Source organism: Miniopterus schreibersii (assembly GCF_964146895.1).
Source record: "Miniopterus schreibersii genome assembly, chromosome: 7".
Taxonomy (NCBI): domain Eukaryota; kingdom Metazoa; phylum Chordata; class Mammalia; order Chiroptera; family Miniopteridae; genus Miniopterus; species Miniopterus schreibersii.
In genome coordinates this window covers 62,125,703-62,129,928 of record NC_138108.1, presented here as the reverse complement: position 1 = coordinate 62,129,928, position 4,226 = coordinate 62,125,703, and the positions used below count along the sequence as shown (strand labels likewise).

The 4,226-nt window shown below is 37.0% G+C and overlaps 1 protein-coding gene across 5 annotated transcripts in view; it reads right to left on the bottom strand.

Annotated features, from left to right (window-relative positions):
- Nucleotides 1-3,225: 3,225 nt before the first annotated feature.
- The window catches only part of ZEB2 (zinc finger E-box binding homeobox 2), a 130,508-nt gene continuing 129,507 nt past the window's right edge, over nucleotides 3,226-4,226 (bottom strand). For all 5 annotated transcript variants that reach the window (XM_081143432.1, XM_081143435.1, XM_081143436.1 and 2 more), the window contains one exon: nucleotides 3,226-4,226. This exon is cut by the window's right edge and continues 4,637 nt beyond it. The gene's annotated coding sequence lies outside the window, so the exon portion shown is untranslated.

The following is a 4,226-nucleotide window of genomic DNA, read 5'->3' as shown; positions in this document are numbered from 1 at the left end:
GAAGCCTGAGGCCAGTAGTTCTGTCTTGTATATCTTTGTACATCCTATAGTGTCTCCTATTATACCTTACACATGATAGGAACTCAGTAAACTGAACCACTATCAATGTTGTGACTGTTAATTATTAGTATTATTTTCAGAACCACTGTAATAGAACAGAAGCATCACAGAAGTGATAGACACATTGCTAGAAGCAATGGAAGCATCGATGCCCTAACTGGAGACCTGGCTTCTGGTGTCAGCTCTACCAGGAACTATGCGATGCTTTGGGCTTTTATTTTCTCTGAGCCCCAGAATTTTAAAAGCCAAGGCTTTAGATGAGAAAATATCTAAGATTCCTCCATGTTCTTTCTTTCATCTCTTTCATTCTATCCCAATTTTCCCAGTACAGACTTATGACTCTCCTAGTGTTCCTGTTACCCTGCTGCCCTGGTTCTTCCTCTGACCATATCTGGTTTTCAGTGCACATGGGACTTGGAAAAGCCATGACTAGGGAAGGAGGACATGGGGACTCACAAAGTAGATTCAAGCTGAAGACTATAGATGGAGAGGTCCAATGGAGCTACACTCTTCAATGGACATGAGCACTGTCAAAAGTCTTGGACAAAACTAGTGAGTAAAATGTGTGAACAGAAGTAATTTTTAAAGAGTTTTTCTCAAGATTGAGAATGTCTCTAGCTCTCAATTAGACTCCAGTGCAGAAGCGGCTAACAGCCCTCAGATGATGTAATACAAGTAATACAGGGTTTCCAAAGTAGGTTATTTTCATTCTACTCTTGCATGGAAGAGCTCTTGTGAACCAGAACCAAATTCTTACAGGAAGTGGGGAAACCAGCTCATTCCTTTTGATGTTCCCATTTTACTGTGATATGTTGAAGAGGACACTGTCAGGAGACTGGGGTCTGATAACCTATGCTTAGCTGTTTGCTAAATCATTGTGGGGTAAAAACAAACAAGTGACCAGTGTAGTCTCAAGGATACGTAGACTTCAGTTCCCTCATCTATAAGATGCAAGTGGTAGATCAACTGCTTTTATTTTTCTAACTGTTGCAAACATTAGGATTTTCTTCCTACCCAATTCATAGGGGAGCTCTATTGAACAAGAGAAAGATTTCTGATCATTTTAACTTAGACACAACCAAATTATAGGTTATAATTTGGTTAGGTCTTAAAGAAGTTTGTAACATAGGCTGGTTTGTAGGTGAAGACACATGACTCAAAAATTCCTGGGAAAGTATTTGTATAAATCATTATTCTAATTTTCATTTAAAAAGTCAAGGTAGTACATATTAAGTTGCTATTATGGTTACAACTCTTCTCCCCCTCACCCCCCAAGAAAAAGAGGAAGGGAGAGAGAAACATTGATCGACTGCCTCCTGCACACTTTCCACTGGGGATCGAGCCCACAACCCAGGCATGTGCCCACCCAACTGAGCCACACTGACCAGGGCGGTTACAACTCTTCTTGTTCTAATAAGATTTTTTTAAATGTTTCATCGCTGTTTATTTTAAAGTGAGTGGGATGTTCCTTTTCATGGATTTATCTTTGATAATATAAAAGCACTTTATATTGCAGAACAAAGGGAAAAAGTGTCTACTTAGATTGAGGCTGATTACTCGCAAGCCTACTGTCTCCAGCAATGGCACCTGAAGTTAAAACAACTTGGGCAGGATGGTTTGTACTTCTCCTCCCCCCCCCCCGCCCCCCGCTTAGATGCATCTTCAAGGGGGAACCTGTGCGCTCACACTTTCTAAGCACGGCCAGTGATGAAGTGGCAGACCTCCACTGAATGCTCCGGGCCTTCAGGAAGTGGTTGAGTTGTTCAATAGTTGGTGTTCTCCCTTCACGCCTGCACCCATCCCGGGCTGCACTGTGGGGTTGGGAAATATTGTTTGTGTTGGAAGTGGTATTTTTCAGAGAAGATGTAAAAACCAAGGTCTAGCTTGCTTGTGGTCACTAAATACACCAGAATGTTTTCTGTGAGTGTAGGGATATTCTTGAGTTTCCTTTCTAAATTTATATTTTTATTCATCTCTATTTTTTTTTCCCAAGTAATTTGAAGACCATGTTCCTCTTTCCCTAAACAAAACTAAAATGGAGTGTAACTGTAATTCTTTGCCTTAGAAGACTCTTTTAGGAATGGATAAAAAAAGATTCTCCTTTAAGGAAAGGCCATATACTAAAATCTATGTTTCCTATAAAAAGAATAAAGATAGATTATTTTATCTGTTATATTGCTGGCATATCTTATAAGTTATATAGAATGTTTGTGATGCTGTCTTCAGAATATTTTAATTTTCTAGTACCAACATTTTAAGTGTTTTCCATTTGTGTAAGATAACAATATATAAAATGTCTCAAAAGCCCTTCGTTCAGGTTCAGGCTCCTTCCATCTCTTGGGTATTGTTGTTTTTTTAACACTAGCTACTCAAGTTTACACACAAATTTAGCAAACCTACGTACAGTCTCTCTCTCTCCTCTCTTTGTCTCCCCCCACCTCCAGCCCCACCCTTTTGACTGCTCTGAAAATGGTCAGAATAAAATCATAATGCACAAATCTTTCTCTGAATGTTTCCTTATGTTAGAGCAGTTCCTTCTGAGTTCTGTGTTTGCCAATGCTAAATTGCCTGCCAGGGCAGTAGTCTATTTTTAACATTTTGGGGGCTTAGTCTTGTTCCAAATCTAACAGGCAGATTCTGTAGAGTGAAAGAGAGATAGCTAACTGGGTGCACTTACAAATCAGAATCATCAGAATTTGCAATTTCTGTAGAATCAAGGATTTGAAGGAGAAAGACCAATTAGAATACTTAAAAGATCATTTGTCATCACTTTAATCTTCACGTATTTTTTACTCATCATTTTCTTTGACTAAAATTATTAGGAACTTTGTCATGTTCATCTCAAGGCCAAGTGGGAGCAATAGTGTTCATTTTATATTTTCAATATCTGGAGCACTGTAACATGTCATGCTAGATTACAGGTGGTAGACGACTGTTTTAACAGAGAGGGTTTTAGTTTGTGGCATAGTCAGCATATTATCTCAGTGTCATTTCTTTGAATTTAATTCCGTATTTCATATACATAAATGAAGACTGAGGGATTTATTTCTGTTATTTAATAGCATTTGTTTAATTCAGAGATTAATATAGCATCTTCAACCCTGAAACAGAGGCCCTCTGAAACATTAGACCCAAAAAATTGGACACGGCCTATTAGCCCAAAAGTACATGTTGCCAATTATCTCCATGTTTATTTAAATATTTAGCTCTAAAGGAAGCAATCATTCCTTTATACTTCTTTAAATTTAGTATTGACATTTTTATTTTGGGAAAGGAGGTCTTTTTTTTTTAACATGGATACAGGAAAAGAAAACTCTCCAATAAAAATATTGTCTAAAAAGTTTGTTTTGTCTGCATGATTTACTAAATATGTACAATTTCAATTCACAGCGAAGGTAACAAAGATTTAAACAGCCAACATCACAAATGTCTCAAGTTCTAAAAAAAATCACTGTGCACAGTTTAACAATTTAATTGAATAAAAACCAAAGCTAAGCCTTCAGTCTGAGTCTTTTTTATGATGGGCACAAGCCATGTATTTTCTTCATCTTTGTTACACGATGCATATTTCAGTGACTAAACGCCCCTTCCCATTTTAGTATATTAGGTTATGTCAGTACATACTTAAGGGAGGCCATAAATTGCCTCTTGGTACACCTATATGATTTGTGATGTGTTCACATATATGTAATATTTATTAATATATAAAATGATCAGATGAGTCACTTGTGATTTTTTTGTCTTCAAATGTAGGAATGTTTTGTTGCATGTATAAATTTTTTTAAATTGATGGGGGTGCTATTTAAAGTGATAACAATTTGACCAGAGTCCCCTTGACGTAAGGTGTCTAGGAAGAACTATTCTGCACTTGAAATATAGATATTTCACATCTCTACCCAATTCAGGTTTGTAAAGTTTGTTATTATATGAATCTGAATCTGTGGCCATTCTGATCTAATGATCAAGTGGACGAACCAATTAATCATTAGAAACAAATGTCATTGAATACAGAATAGTTGAGTTACAGTTAAGGAGGGAGCCATAACTTTGGCTAACCCTATAAAATCTATAATAAGGTTGTTTTCACATATATTTTTTCCCACGTAAATTCTTTGGTGTTGTTCCCCCCCTTTTTTTTAATGCTGTGATGGATGAACATGCTATGT